Source organism: Gambusia affinis, linkage group LG19, assembly GCF_019740435.1.
Source record: "Gambusia affinis linkage group LG19, SWU_Gaff_1.0, whole genome shotgun sequence".
In the NCBI taxonomy this organism is placed as follows: Eukaryota; Metazoa; Chordata; class Actinopteri; order Cyprinodontiformes; family Poeciliidae; genus Gambusia; species Gambusia affinis.
Window position 1 is genome coordinate 14,807,815 of NC_057886.1, and position 16,978 is coordinate 14,824,792.

At 37.3% G+C, this 16,978-nt stretch overlaps 1 long non-coding RNA gene across 2 annotated transcripts; it reads left to right on the forward strand.

Moving 5' to 3' along the window:
• The first annotated feature begins 2,307 nt into the window (after positions 1 to 2,307).
• LOC122821666 lies at positions 2,308 to 16,978 on the forward strand. Of its 2 annotated transcripts, none has more exons than XR_006369047.1 (3): positions 2,308 to 2,410; positions 2,808 to 2,872; positions 12,647 to 16,978. It is a non-coding gene; the product is annotated as an uncharacterized LOC122821666 (long non-coding RNA). The 2 variants fall into 2 exon arrangements; XR_006369046.1 differs by lacking the exon at positions 12,647 to 16,978 and adding an exon at positions 6,857 to 7,422 and having other exon boundaries at positions 2,323 to 2,410.

The following is a 16,978-nucleotide window of genomic DNA, read 5'->3' on the forward strand; positions in this document are numbered from 1 at the left end:
GACTTAAGTTATTTGTTCAGGTATGCTCAGAAGTTTACATCAACTCACTGTGGGCATGAAAGTCATATGATAGGAAGTCGTCACCTGCATGTATTCACTTGGCAGCCCAGCTTCCTGCTTTGAACACTGAGCCCACTGAAGTGGGGTACAAATTACCTTCTCACCTCTTCTTTTAGCTAAAGTGTCTGAATCATCATTAGTTACGCCAAACTCATCTGAGAAATTTGAACAAGTTTCTAAAAACTTTATTTAATGAAGTTTTTGTTCATTAAATAAGTAAATGTCATTAAGGTAATTTATTATGAATAAATCAATTTTATTTATTACAAATAAATTAAATAGATTTATTTATTTACAAATAAATATTTGTAAGTACTAAAAATACTAAAAAGAATATTCTTATCCAAAAAGAATGGCAGTGTCACCAGTCTTGCATCACTATGATCTGTGAGAGGGTTTAGAAAAAAAATTAAAGGAGTAAAGACAAGGCTTTTAAAGGTTATATAACATGGCAAGCATAGTGGTGAGGCCATCATAATGTGGGACAGCATCACTGTAGAGATATTAGTGTGTTGCATAAAGGAAACAAATCTGATGAAGGAGGACAATTAAAAACGTTGGTTGACTTCGCCTCAAATCTCTGACTAGATCTTTCGCATTTGAACATCAGTGCTTCTGCTGGTGAACCATAGAACGTTTAGAAATGTACAAAACAGATTAGCATCAAGTTGGATTAGGCTTCCCCAAGCTCTGACTCTGAAATAATTTTAAATGTAATTACTTACTGTTACGAACAGATGGCTAGAGAAAGGACAGTTGTAGATGTGATTATGTGTCCACATCTGAGCTTCTTTTTGAATCTGCTTGGAAGAGGGAAAATCCACAAAGACTTCAAATTTTCAAACTAACTAGTTTCAGGTATTTTTTTGTTTGCTTGTTCTTTTTTTAATTTAAGTTATGGAACCAGTCAAATCAGGAAAAATAATGACATAAATAATGCAATTTGACACCAACTAATTATATCATTTTGTGAAGGTTTTGTATCAAAAACCTTCCTTTACATGCAAAATTTATCAATGATTGACATTTTGGTGATGACATAATGAAAAAATTGCCCACTTCAATTAAAAGCTCCATTTTAGCATGTGATGCCGCACTATGACATACAATAATTGTAGGCCAATATCTCTTACCACAACTAGAACAGAAAAAAAACTTACAATATTAGTTTCTTTTCATTGTTCAAAAACTGTTTACATCCAAATGATGTAAGCAATGATGTAACAGACAAGACAAGATTCAAACTTTAAATTTGTTAACAGCGCCCCCTGGCGACAGACATAAAGTCAACATGCTCATCAAATGCAGATCCAACTTGGAATTAAATGTGAAAACATTATTTCAGTAAAATAACATTAATCAATCAAGAAATATAAATATGATTCGCATAACTGCAAACAAGGTATTTTGATGTATTTGTAGATCTGGCTGGTTCACAGATGTCCAAACCTTATCTTTAAAAGCTCAGATTTTTATGATATAGTTCTAAATTTACATCTTCAACATTTGAAAACTTTTAATAGCATTACTTGTATTTATTGTGGCCTGTCTCTACAGTTAGTGTAAAATCACTTAATACTGACTTTCACCAAATCTCAGTGGTGACTAGTAGATTCATTCACAAACAGAAGAGTTTGCTGGATAATGCACACATGCACACACATAATGCATCTGTATTTCCACTAGATGGTGCCTACAACACATATTTGCAGACACTGCAGCTTCTTTAATTAAAAAAAAAAAAATTACAACAAACCATTTGGTATAAATATTTGACATGTTATACAACATGTCAAATAAACCAACAACTAAACCAACAATTATGTAATGTGGTTGTTGCATCTGACCATACAATGAAAAAATGTTTTCAAAGTAAGAAGGAAAAAAAACACCTCAAATCCTTAAAATCACCACAAAGAAAATAAAACAAAGTAAATAAATCATTAGGGACTTATAACTCGCAATTCTGGGTAGATTCAAAGCTGATCCTCTCATGCTAACAGAGGGCAGCAGCACAAAATGCTGAGATATTTGGCTTCTAAACAAGTCTATGGGAGGTTAATTAAGTCTGATTAGAGGTTTATGGATGTCAGTTTTCAAATGTTCTAACAGGCTAAAATGAGAACAAAATGACACAAAAAAAAATCTAACAGTAGGAGTTTATTTCTTCCTAATTAGCTACGATATGACGCTGGCTCCACCCCCAGGCGGAAGTAGCGTAAATCTCCAACAGTGTTAGCGGGAAACAATGGCGAAATCAGCGTTAAAGACTACGTCCGAGGAAGAATGGGGGGCACAAAGTCTATGAGTGTGAACGCTGAGTTGGACGTATTTTGCACGTACAAAACGGGTGAGTAAAAAACTTCACTAATATTGGCTTGTGAAAATCTGCCTTCTGGAAAATGCTTAAAAATAAACAGTAGCATACAAAGCTTAAATGTAACTTTACTGCAGAACATGGTTTCATGCTACCATAGAGCTACCATTGGAATTTACACATATATAAAGCATAACTGCCTTCACTTATGTATGTATAACAGGTGGCATCACAAGGTGTCAACCTTCCCACATGGCCTGAGCTTCCATAAAAAGGAAGCTGGCAGGGTTATAGCTAATGTGATCAGGTGTGTGTTGGGCCCATGCTTTCCATTGTTTGGCAACCATGATAGGTTTGGAGGAAAACTGTTTTAAATGAATTGTTTTTTATCATTTAGAATGTGCTGATATGATTTTTTATACATATACAGAGCCACGCTGTTACTGATGTTCCGGATGGCACATTGCCTGGCTGTGTGGCTGTTCGATGGTGCAGGTAGGCTTTATAGATTTGTGTTTTAATCCGATTGCATTGTATGTGTTTGTTTTATAATCCGTTTTTCGTCAGGTAGGGCTACACCAGATCCTTTGGATTTGATTTTCAGTGTTGGCTTATGCGATACAAGTTTGCAGTGTTTTTCATAGAATTATTATATTAAAGTATTTAAGATAAGCATTTACTAATTTTTTTTTTTTTTTTTTTTTTTAAGTTTTATTACTTCCTGCTGTCCTTTTAGAGTTTGCGTTTTCTTTTTGTTACACTCCCCAGCTTCTGGGTTGTTTGTTTTCTCCTATATGGTGTATGTGAGTGTGGACTAACCATTCACTCTTTGTATTTGTACATAGATGTAACTTCCTGAAGAACTGGTGTGGACATGTCCCCACCAACTCTGGCATGACGGGGACAGTCCACACTAATATTTCCTGCACCTTTTTTTTTTTTTTTTCTGTATGTGCCTCCATCTATGCAACTTGACAGCAGCTGCACGTTGTATTCAAAGCATTAACAGCCAGGTAATGCTTTGAATAATGCTGTAAAACTTAAATGGCAAGTCCAGTCAGTGATCTAGTGGATTGGACATCATGTGACTTACTGCACGCGGCAATACGCCACATGTGCTGTTGTTTTACATTGAGTCAGGAATATCTGTGGTCGGGGAAATAGCAGACACAATCACGCAAAGAATCTGAGAAGGGGACGCAAAGTTTTGATATTAATTGTCAACACTACAATAACAAGGTCCAAAAGGATTTCACAGGTCAGTAAAAAGCTTTAATTGAAAAATATATGTATATAAAGAAAGTGGAGAGTAGGTTAGTTATGATAGCTTAACTTTTATCACCTTGACATGTACTCTTGCTGCGCAGTTTGGAGTATTGCGGTTCAATTAACACAAAGATAAGGCGACCCACATTCCTTTTCTGACAGATAATTAGAAGTGCAGGTGTTTAAGTTAGCTAATCAACCACTGCTAGTGTTCAGGTGATCACTTCCTAATGATGGGAAAATGGAAATTCAGAACAGAATATTCTGTTTAGTGTTTGTTCGTACTTTTTTCTGTGAGAAAGGTTTTTCTGGGATTTTTTTAGTGTTAAATCCTGATGCACTTGAATGTAATCTTTGCTCTGCGCTCCTGGGGGTGTTGTCTATTGGTTGCCATGGCAACAAGTCTTTGGGGTTGAATATGAAAAGTGAAGGGAGTGTGAATACTTTTTCAAGGCACTGAATGTCACATTGCACAGCTACAAGCTGAGGCAGCTGAACATGGATCCGCCAGATTAACATTGTTTCCACTGCTTGATGGTTAAAAAGGTTCTCTCTTGAATTTATCAGACCCGACAAAAAGAGCGAAGCCAGCTAATGTTGGTCTGGTAAAAGTCCCTGGGCTCAAAGATAACATATTGAGGATGTCAAGAAAACTCTGGAGGCAGATAATGGCCTCCCTGCTCCATTTGAAATGTAGTTAACCTTAAGGGTTATTTATCACTATGTGTCGCAGAGGGGCACTTAGTATTTACTGCAGGACATGGAGGATAGAGGGAAGGAAATTGGGAGAAAGACACCCTTATCACCATCCTCTGGGTGTTGTGATGGCTGTATACACATACATCAGCGCTGTTTTACTACTTGATAAAGGCCAGCATTTTTCAGCCACATGGCTGACTCTCCTTAGAGTGAGATTGTTAAACAGCAGCTACTGACATTTATCTCTTGGCTGCCAAGTGTTTTCTTGGTATCCCAGGAATCATTTGTGTCGACACATGGGAATTTTTTTCAAGAAGGCAAGGATAGCTGAGAAGCAGGACTCACAATGAGGTGAGAGAGTAGATGAGTCTCTGAATGGGACATGAGGAACTTCAAAAGGAGCTCCAGCTCACTCTTTTCTTTTTTTCTCTTTAGATTTGCTGTCTTTTTGGGGGGGATGTTTGCCTCCTTGAACAAACCCAAGTGCCTTCAGATGTAGCTAAACGATTGAGCAAGTGGGCAGGCCCAGCTTATTCAAAGCTGATTTCATCACGCCTATAAATCTCAGAGAAATCAAAGCCCATGTTATGCCCGCCTCTCTTCTCACCTTTTGTCTTGCTAATACACATTAGAGTGCGACTGGCTGCCCACTTTGACTGCAGTCGGCACAGTCTGGGCGAAGCTGCAGATGTGTACCTTTGACCTAAGAGCCCTGCCATTATATCCTGTCACTGGACCATCACCATTCAAAGAAGACTCTATTCAGAATTCACTGCCATATGGAGACATAAGCATATATAAAATTACAGTTTTACAATTACAGTGTGTTTTTTTTCTTTTTAAATCTTCAAACCTTATCTGGCAAAACTAATTGCACTGTCATGCACTCAAATGTGCAGAGCTTACCCCATGTCACTTATTATTCATAATCAGATGTCGAAACAAACGCAGCCAGAGGAAATAAGGCTTACTTTACATGTTCTGTGACATTTGAGAATAAAGGTAAAAAAATCTGTGCTATGTTGTGCAGTCGGTCATCTCAACTGGAGTATATATATAGTATATATGGAGCTGTTTCAATGCATTGCTTCTGAAACTTGAGCCTTAATTAAAACAAGATGATGTTAATTTAGCACCTGTGGCCACCTAGCATAATCAATGAGTGGAAAAATAGTAAATGGAAATCAACTGAGAAATTACATTTTCGCACAATAAAATGAAATAATACAATTTGTACTATTTCAAATGGGTCTGCCATCTTGATAGTTATATGGACATATTATATGAATGCTGTGTGTAGGACCACCACTCAGAGGTAGATAATTGGGTCTTTTAAAAAATTTTATTGGTCTTTTCAACTTGTATTTTCAGTATTAAGAGAGTAATACTGAAATGGAACTTTTCTATTTACTGATTCTTGACATTTGTAGCTTCTAATATGTAAATGGCAAAAGCACTCTTACATAGGGTTAGTCATTATGTTCTAATACCATAATTTAAAATACCTGGTTGTTATAAATCAGAACAATCACTTAAAAATTGGACAAGTACTAAAAAGTCTTGCCAGCTACTGGTTCTGAATTAGAATAACCTTATTTATGTGCTCATTTATTTCTTTCAGATTGAATATGCAGCATAGAAAAATATTAATTTGTCATCTACTGTCTGAAATAAATCAGTACAAATATAATTTCATCCTAATTCAGAGCTAGAGCCTAGCAGCACGTTCCAAATTGGAGCAAACAAGTTACAGAGACAAATGTTACTTGTGTAATTATAAATTCCTAAGTCTGACATGTTGGTTTCAGATCAGAGTCGACCTCCTCTAAATTAAAGAGCAATGTGACAGTGAAAAGATGCTCCAGTTCAGGAATACTGGAGCAGTGGTTGCACTGCCGCACACCCGTTTATGTGCTTCAGATGCTTTTCCCACATTCCAGTTGGAAATGAAAATAGGGGGATAATTTAAGATGAGCTTGTGAGAGCGTGCACATGTTAGGATAATTACACAGATAAAGTGGCAAGAAAATAATTTGAAACCATGGTACAGATGAGAATGAGGATCTCAAAATAAAGATGTTGAGTGGATTTATTGGCTTTGTCCATTAAATTTTTTTTTTCTATGACATAAATCCTTCAGTCAGTGCCAAGCGACTGGATTGCAGATTCATAAGAAATCTGGAAACAATTAAACTTTACATGAAATGATCAATTCTCTAGATTTTATCAGTCAGTCATTGCAGTCAACCAAAGTAAACCATGTCGCATTTAATTCTGGTTATGCTCTAAACCTGAAGTTTTGTTTTTTGGGGGGGGGTTTTCTGCAGCCTCTCTGTGTGGCTTCTTGGGGTGATTCCATGAGATGGGTTATAAGATAAACAATGAGCACATTCTAAATCCATCTGTCACTGAGCGGACACGGGCTTGGTATCTGGTGGGAGATCAAATGAGAAATGGCAGTTGTGGTTTAATTGGATGGGTCAAACTGAAGTAGCTGTGTTATTTCAACCTCAGTGACCCCAGCCGATGGCCCTGGACTTCCACAGAGGGAGAGACCACGGGTAACCCAGGCAAGCTGAGCTAAAGGTGTTTGGAGTGGGTGTCTTTGTTTGCCTTCACAAGACGAACGCTCCTTTCTTGATGGTGACTGATGACCAGAGACCTGGTGGTTGCTGAAGTATGGTGCAAGGAAAGCTAGAATTACACCTTTAGCAAACACTCCATAGCTCAAAGTTCACAAAAAAGGTGGATGGATCGAGGTCTACTTCGGCAACAAGCTTTTCAAACTGATGCTGACGCAGATAAAGTCTACGCTACAGAGCATTTCTCATTTCCCCAAGCTTGTGACTGCATTTCCAGGTCTTGGGAGTAAAATCCTGCCTGTGACCCTTGTCTCAGCTTAGATGCAGCAATCTTTTTCAAGGTATTCCGCCTCAGTATGCATGAATCAGATGTTGTTGTTTTTTTATGTAAAATATTTTTTAGTCTTATTAAAAAATAAGCCTGCTGTTGATATGGCATAGCTATATCAACAATGGACTTGTCCACTACTGTCAGGGAAGACCATCTTTTGAGCAAAGGGATTTATAGTGTGCTTCAGTCAGCTTTGTAAAAATTAGATTTTTGACAGTGATGGTACAACTGGTTTCCATTTTCTAAAAGAGTGCTAAAGAATAGTTTTAAGAAAATCAAATATTCAAATATACCGGTATATAAGCAAAAAAAGCACGTAAAGAGTGTTGATGTTACAGAGAATGGACAATGTAAGCAACATGAAATCCAGGAAATACTTTTAAAACTGCTGGCAAACTTTGTAAACACTCAGCAGTCCTGGTCATAAGAAGTCAGTCTAAATATTGTCGTTCTGTAGTTAACCCGGTCAGCAAAGATGTTTAGAAACCAACACACAAAGACAGAAAGAAATGGCTCAACAAGTGTGAACTCCCCCGGTTCACATTTAGCGGATTAATAGGGTCCCCTTCATGTCTGTGTTGTGCAAATGTTGACAGTGAACCGTCTAATGACCTGGTGCATGTCGTGTCTCTCCTCTGTCATTTTGCTTGCAGTCTAAAGAGTTCAAACAGCTGCTCCATGTTAGCTTAGTTGGAGAGTGAGGAAATCCAGACATGAATCTACTGAGACCATGTTGTAGGCAAAGCTATTGAAACTTGTTTTCCAGTATCTATCTGCCTTAAAGTGTATATGGACACTTCTCGGTGTGTCCGAGTCTTCATCATAATTTTTAATGATTAGAATATCATTAAAAGGTTCATGGATTTCAGAAATTCAAAAAGGGAAACTCATGTATTACATAAATTCATTACACACAGAATTATAACATATCTGGTGTGTTTGCTGAATATGGCTTGAAGTCGTCATAATTCATCTGAAAATTAGATTTTTGCAGACTGCTTAAACATGAATGTGCATAAAACATATTGGACCAACACCAATATAAGACATGGCTCACATCTAGCAGATTAATGAGATGAAATGCAAAATGTACTGAAACATTTTGCACCTCTGGTCAACACTTATTTTTTTTTTCTTTTTAGCTTATAGAAGATGATTCTGACATTGTCCCTGAAATCGCCTAACACAAGCAATGTGAAAGTTGTAACCTGTGTCCTAGATAACTTTGTGTGTGCCTCTTGACGCACAGACCCTGTAGTCCAAAACTGCTTCTCTGTTGCTTTTGAATCTTTTGTACGATAGCTTTTCCTTCCACTCAACTTTTTATTCTGCAAACATCTAGCTTATTTAACAGTGACCTTTTGTGGTTTACCCTACTCGTGGAGAGTGCCAGTGAATGCATATCTACTAGCATAACTCCTTATTTCTCCAACAGAACAGTATAACATTTGGTTGATGTTTAATATTTCGAATAAAATTTTCAAATGTATCTTTAAAAAAAAAAAATCCATAGATGTGAAATTGTTACAAATTTGTGCAAACTGAAGCACATTTTTTATGTAAAGTCTAAAAACGTCTGCCACTCTTTCTCTCAGAATGTTGATTGTAATCTGGCTTTTAAAGAAATGCAAATGACATGCTCTTTCAAATCTAATGTATTTTTTTTAATTGAACCCAAAATTATTTCTTTGGTTGATCTGATTTCATAATTTGAAATATTATCTACCTAGTTGACCTTTATTTACAAAGTAAATGTTAGACTTTCAGTATTAACTGGACTGTGTCTGAGAGATTCAGTTTTCATTCACAACCTTAATTTTAAGACTACTTTTGGATTCAGGTATATATTTTTATTTTATAGATTTTGCTTATGGAAATGGAATATTTGCCATGTTGGACCCAACAAAGGTTAGGTAATCCTAGTATGCAGCTTTCACCTAACGGAGAAAGACATGGAGAAACCATAAAATTCTTAAATGATTGACGGAGGCATCTGTTTTTTCGACACACAACAGAATGATGTTATAATGTGAATACAGCAATGTTTATAGAGTACAAGCTCCAAAACACCCCAGGCTATATAAAGGAGTACAGACTATGTAAACATGAATGAGCTTTAATCTATTCCATTTTAGCTCAAGCCATATCTTAAAAGTTATTTCCCAGCTGGATGGTGAACCTCGGCCCCACTCTGTCTCTCTCCCTGGGTCTTTCACTCGGCTGGTTGTCCTTTATTGTCCCTGATGAACAAAATCCTCCTCACAGCTTGATCCTGCCAGCACTATGTTTCACTGAAGAGGTGCATTTATAAAGTTAAGCTTTCATCACACATGCCGTTTTGATCTGTAAGATCAGTGTCTGTCTCGTCTGGCCAAGGCGTCTCCCTCCACATACTGTGGTGTCCCCAACATGACTTGTGGCAAACTGCAAATGGGATTTTTTATGTTTATTTCAAAGAAAGCTTTGTCCTTGGTCCTCCTCCATATACATGTGATCAGTGAATGCCAGACTAATAGTGGTGTTGACAGATTCTCCCACCAGAGGAGTGGCCATGTTTGCCAATTAGATTATTGACCCAAATTTTATTTGGGAGCATCATAGTGAAGGGGGATGAATGCAAAAACAAATGCACTCCACACCTTCCCAATTTTCATTTTGTGAAATATTTTGAAAACCTTGCTCTATTTTCTGTAACCCTCGGAGTAATTTGGCACTTTATCTCGGTCTCTTTCTATTTTTCAAACCACAAATTAGGCTAATTTAATGTACAATGGAGCATTTGGATCTACCTTTTAAGTATGTATTTCCATTTTGCAACAGCATTTAAACAAACCAGTTTTTCTTTTTCAAATATCTATGTGCCTAAGTGCCTCCTGTTTAATTTCTCACTTATGGTGTCTGGCAGACAGAAGTGCCTCAGGCTCACACAAGCCTGTGAACCCTTGAAATGTGTTTTGGAAAAAGTCTGAACTGGTAAATGCATTGTGGGCTGCGCTAGAAAAAAACACTTAAAGATGCCTCTTACAATAAACAAGCACATGGCCTCTGCAGCTGGAATAAGCTTTAAAGCTGTCATATAAAACACTGATGAGCAAAATAGTACCATTGATAACAACTACTTCTCATCATCTAACATCTAACTGTATTGCAATAGTCTCTTTATACACAGATATGGAAGTGGAGCATATAACAAGGATAACATGAACATAATAGCAATATTGATAAATGAATATTAATACCTCATAATATGATTTATCAGCTAACAATATAAATCAATATGTCTTTAGATATCTTACATAGCCTGAAGTGGTTAAACACAAACATTGGCAATCATTAGCTTAATCATAAAGACCATTGACTAATGAGGGTGTTAACCTGTTAACCTCTCAACTTTTCAACCTGGACAGAGGAAGTTAAGCATGAAATTTAAAGGTCACTTCAACTTGGTAGATTTATGCGTCCTCCTTCCCCCTTTTGGACTGCTTTTGTCTAAATTTGGAGAACATGAAGTTCATTCACTCATTTCAACTTGTTTTTACTGAGCTTCATAATGCAAATAGCAACTCATACAGTGCCCTCAAATGTATTGTAGTGCTTGTCATGTTGGAATGTTTCAATATGAAACGCATTCCAGAATCAGACAAACTTCTAAAAAAGGTTTTCAATGATGGGGGAATTGTTGTTTTAGAGCAATGAAGTTGTTTCCCTCTTAGAGGGTCCTCAATATGATGACATAATGAATTCATATTTCCAACATGTGCTTTTCCTTTTCTCTTTTCCTCTTGGCACAAGAGTAATTGCAAAAAAAGAGCGGACTAAAAGCATCTTGTAGTTAAGCTCCAACATCAAACTTTTGAAATCACTCTGAAATTATTACCAAGTCCATTTTTAACCTTTTCTACAAGCTTGTCTATTGAAAAAGGTTGCAATTGTGTTCTCCTCAGCTAGTTAAATAGACTAAAAGAAGTCAGAGCCTTGACCCCTTCATATTATCTGCACACAGCCCTCTGACTCATCCTACAGCAGCACTTTGTCTATAATTAAAGGCTCTTTGTGAAGTCAGGTGCAGTATGTGACTCACGTTTTTCAGTATCTTCCATTGACAAACCAAAACAGCCAGGACTTTTCTGCATTATAAAAAATGTAAAACAAGTAAAAAAATATGTTTTAATGGCTTTCAGGGGTAGCTTTAGTAGATGAGGCTGACAAAGTAACTGAGGCTTTAACAGCTTCATTGACACTCTTGGTGAGCTTGAGACCCCTGAGGTTACTTTTTTTTTTTTTTTTTGTCTGTGGCTGTCAAGGTGTTGAGAGGCCCGACAGCTTCAAAGTTCGCATCAAGCTCATTTTGTCAAGCACCATCACATCTCCACCAACCCTCCACTCTTATATCAGCAGCGCAAATGTCAACACTGAAACCCACGACCAAAAAAACAGAGAGAAGCTCAGTTTTTCGTCAGGAGAGAGTTTAAGATGTGGTCCGGTTCTGTTCAGATAGGCCCTTCAAATCTTCTCTTTTAAGCAACAATAACTATTTATCATGACATTGCACTATGTTGAATATCAGTCATAGATATGTCAAAAATATGCATATAAAATAAAATGAAGAAATTAAATTTATTCGTCTTAATTTAAGACCGAAATTTATTAGTCATTTGCACCAACTTCATACGAGTCACTGGTTTGAAATCTAATGCATATCCACTTTGTTACCTGTGTGATGTGAAAAGCAGAAACCTCTACTGTGCAGATAAATAACTCTGATTTATGGTAACATTTATATTCACTCATGTTCGTCCATTTCATCCATCCATCCATTTTCTGTTCATCCTTGTCCCTAATGGGGTCGGGAGGGTTGCTGGTGTCAATCTCCAGCTACGTTCTGGGCGAGAGGCGGGGTTCACCCTGGACAGGTCGCCAGTCTGTCGCATCATCCATTTCATACAGTGGATATTTTCAAACCTTTTCGCCTCATTTTGAATGCCAGTTCCATAAATGTTATTCTCTAGTTATTGTATTTGATACATTGATCCAAACCAGACAAACTAATAGAAAAAGAGAGTAGGTTTGACATTTCATGGATTGAATCATCTCTGATAGATACTTGTCTAAAATTAACAGTATGTGAAATGTTTCATAAAGTGGGTAACAGGTAACTGACACAATAATCCTGTTGTTCTACATCCACACAGGATCTGTGGTAGCCTATTAATCACACCTGTCTGATCCATGACTTTATTATAATCACTGACTTACTGCAGTTAGTAATAAACAACCTTTCTAGTGTCTAAAGGGAGTTAAGCTCTTTTTTTTCCTGTAGATGGATTTGGCATGTTCAGTTTCTTAACACAAAATCTGTTTTAAATGTCTTTCTGTACTTTGATTGTCCAGTCGAACTGCACACATGGAGCCACTCAACCCCTCCTGGGACTGCAGGAGGATTGACGTACCATTAAGAAATCGCTTTGCTGCATCCTTGATGGTTGTTCAGGAGGCTCTACTTCTTCTGCTTCTGGGTCTGGCTCAGAATCAGTGACTCGATTGTGCAATAGCACATCTGTTTGCACCCATTTTCATGTGTATAAAGTGTAAACACTGAGTTGGAGGGTCACAGCTAGCAGCAGCTTATTTGCATTATAGTGCGGTGTTTTGACATCAGAATGAGATGATGTCAAAACACCTCATTCTAGAGGCAGAACTGACCTGGTGAAATCTCACCTTACCACTTGATTTTTTTCCTTTTTCTTTTTTTGTTTGTTTTTTATTTTTGTTCTTTGCAAAAAAATTTAATGAACATGATTATTTTTGCATAGCCCACAGCCCTAACATAACTTGTTCAAAGAAGCATAAGTCTCCCTTAACTTAACTACTAGTGTGTACTAGCTTCCTCTTTTAAGAGGTTTCTTAAAAAATTAATTGGCTCCTACCACACTGATGTAATTTGGAAAATATATAAGCTGATATTTTTATTCAAATTTTGCTAAAAGTAACAGGAGGTAGAGGAGGGAAACTCAGAAGAGAGGAAGCTTCTTAAAGGAAAGAGTGCCTCTGAAACTTCAGAGCTGCAGTTATCTTCTGCATGGGTGGAAACTAGATTCCCCGTGGACAGAAAATGATTTCTCAAAGATTGCAGGGCACAGAGCCATTTTTAAAGCTGACAGTTCTTTGATCCAGTGGTTCGACTTGATTTGTCTATGATTAATGTGGATTTTGGTTCTCCATGCGGATACACCACACACACACACACACACACACCCACACACACACCCACACAGCTCCGGCACTCATTTTGTACTCCAACTCGGCTTCCACACTGGGGGACTAAATAAGAGAGAGACACCCACACAGATCTCCTGAACGCAGCATCTCCTTGCTATAGGAAGCAAAGTTTGTTTTTCTTCAACTTTCCTGTAGATCACGGAAAGTGAATATCACCCTAAAGGCAAACGCAAGACAGTAAAACTATTTTAGCAGTATTTTATATGTAGACATTCTCTTTTTATTTCAAATACCTTTCCCATCAAAACATTTTTTTTTCCCATCAGCTGTATTTCTATACAGAGTTAAAAGCCCTTTATTATTCATTCAAGTGCAATGAATATATTTTTTGGGGTTTTTTATTATGGAAAGTCTCATCCAGCAATTGATAAATAGCGTCCCCAACTATTTTAAATAACCTTCCTGCTGTTCAGCAATTATGTCAAAAGATAAAATCTAAACTAAGCTCCAGTCTCTTCCACAATGGGCACCTTTAAAATGATGCAATGCAGAAAATGTCCATACAATCTCAATCTAAACCTCTGTGAAAGCAAAGTACAAAATTATGGAGGGGCTTTTTGCATCATAGTTTCTTTTTATTATATTGTATTCCTCTGCAGGTAATCCTTCTGAAGGTTTTAGTGTCCGGCTCTTCTGGATTCTTACTGACTATAGGCCAAAAAGTGTAAGAGTAACTATATAAGACATTTATGGAGTCTGCTGATTCCTTCACAGTAGGTTTCCTTAGTAAAAAGGGCATCAGAGTTGAAATAGTCATAAAGACTACTTATATCTGGATCTAGAGACTTTCTGCATAGTAAACATCAGCAGTCTTCCATTTGAATTTAAACCTGCCCTTTGGGATGCTGCTGTCTGAGTTACTGGACTGAGTTTGACCTCGAGTAAAAAAAAATAAGCGTTCAATGATGCTGCTAGAGACAAAATTCATAATTAAACCATGTGTGTTTTATTAATTATTGCTAAAGGCTGTTCTAAATTCTTATGATAACTTGGTTTTATATATTAGAGCATTTTAAAAAGTGAGATGTATTTGTACATCTGACTGCTGGAGTCGGGGCCTCGAGACATGAATCTCACTTCACATCACTGATCACTCAACTGATCAAAGCTCCAAGGACTCCGAAGACTTTGAGAGTTTTCCTGAAAGCCTTTATGGCAGTGATCTCCAAGCCCTCTTGAGGTGGGAAAATATTAGTATAAAGTCCTTTAAGTTGGCCTGTTGGGATCACATCAGAGGGCCGACCCCAGTTTAACTCTGATGGGAGATGCTCACGTCTTCAGGTGACCTTGTCTGGCTGCGATTATCAGCCAGACAAGGTATTGTTTGGCAAAATCTCCCACCTTCAGGTCTCCCTTCCTACTCAGCCACAAGATTGTCGAACAAACTAGTGGTCAACTAATGCTGGATATGTGTCCTAGACATAGCTTAGAGTTGTAAGTCCACCTCATCTAAACTCATCAAATAGGAGAAATTGGTTTTCAAACAGAATCGCAGTGGGGAAAAAAATTCACTGCAGTCTTTGACCAATCAAAATAATTGCTCTTTTATACTTTGTCAAAGCAATACATTATGACATTAGGATTTAAATAATTTAGGTCAAATAAAATCATCAAATAGGGCATGACATGGTGTCACATCCTGAAAATCTCTAATGCTATACCTCTATCTTCTTTTCACACTTCACTGTCGGTGCCATTGCCAGTAAAACATCAAATTTCCGAATGCATTAATTAGTTGAGGCTTTATTGATTTAATTGTCTCTGTTGCTGTTGTTGAAGTGTTGAACTAAAACACATTTTGATGAGTCCAAAGGTTCACGTTCTCAAGCTTGACCATCAAATGCAACACTCAGCAACTGAAAAGATAAACAAAAGGAGACACTTGAGCAAAACAAGGAAACAAAGATTTTTTTTTTTCGCCTTATAGATGTGATGTGATGGGATGGATGGCCTAGATAAAGCTATCTCCTGTGGCAAATGCTGAAATTAATTCCATACCGCTTCGGCCTCTGTCCCAGTCGACAAGCTCGTACAGGAGAAGAAAGAATGGGGGCATCTTGACAGAGCTCTACAGAGCAGTAAGCCCATTAACAGTAAACCAGCACTGTAATGATACTGGAAGGAACAGTTAGGGGTTGAGAATTATGCAGAGTTTCTGAGTATTTATGTGTTGTGAGCTGTTCAAGAAAGCAAAGGGGATCAGAAAAGGTTCCTTAACTCCAACCAGCTGCCGCACGCTCACCAAACGGAAAAGAAAACTGAGCTTTGGGGTAAAATTTGTTGTCTCACATTGTGACTTAATTCAAATTCATCAAAGGGCAAGCAAGAAGATAGTAAAGTATTGAATGAATTACAAGATAACTGCTGAGGCTTTTAGATGTGGTAAGGTGCAATGCACTGACTTTCTTATGGGAAACAGGAAGATGAGTAGGAGTATTGGGAGAGCAATTCGTTGGTAATTTGGTGAAACTCCTAATAGCAGCAGTCAAATTGCTTATGGAAAAGACAAGTCGTTCTAGCTGCAATACATTTAACCATAAAATTGCGCAAATGGGAACTACAACAGTAAGTTGACTGGAAACACGGCAGTTCTCAAAGGGATTTTGTTCAAAGTTGATGCCCTATATGAGGTGATTTTTCAGCCATATCAAAATTTGCGTTTTTTTTGTTAAACAGTCAGTGGTGTCTTTGGACATTGCACAGTTTTCTCCACCAGAGGTTTCACATCCTTGCACAGTTAATCAAAAGTCAGGTTTGTCATTTAAAAGTGTTGAATCCATAATAGCTTTTCTGTAAAATTGTTGTAGACAAATTCCCTCAAAGGTTTTATACATAACTGCTTCCATGTATAAAGGGCTTGTTTCCATAGTCACTGTAATGCCTTGAGTTTATCTTCAGTATTATTGATTACTGCAGCAGGGTCTTCGAGTGTCTGTCAATCAAAAAACTGCAGCTAATCCAAAATGTAACTGCTTGCATTCTCATTAAAACTAGAAAATTTGAGCACATCCCCCTGGTTTAAAGCTTACACTGGCTCCCCATATTTCAGTTTTTAATTTATAAATTACTCAATGGTTTAGCACCAAAGTACACAAGATTAGTTGATTTTGTATCATTCAGAACACTCAGATCTTCTGGTTCAAGTCTCTGCTGCATCTCCAGAGTCAGATCTAAGCATGGTAAAGTTTCTAAACTCCAGTAATCTAGAACAAAGTTCCAGAAAACTGAATGAATGATGAGCTGAAAGATTGGTCACGTGACTCTTTAAAATTACTCTTGACAATATGAGGAAGAGGAGGAGGACGGCGGCATTTGAGAAAATTTTACTTTTCTGCTTGGTTGCTGTTTTATGTCCTTAACATAATTGTTTATTGTGCTATTCTTTTTATAAAGTATTTCAAGGTGAAAAAGATGCTTGTGTCAGAATAAATTTTGTAACAATGA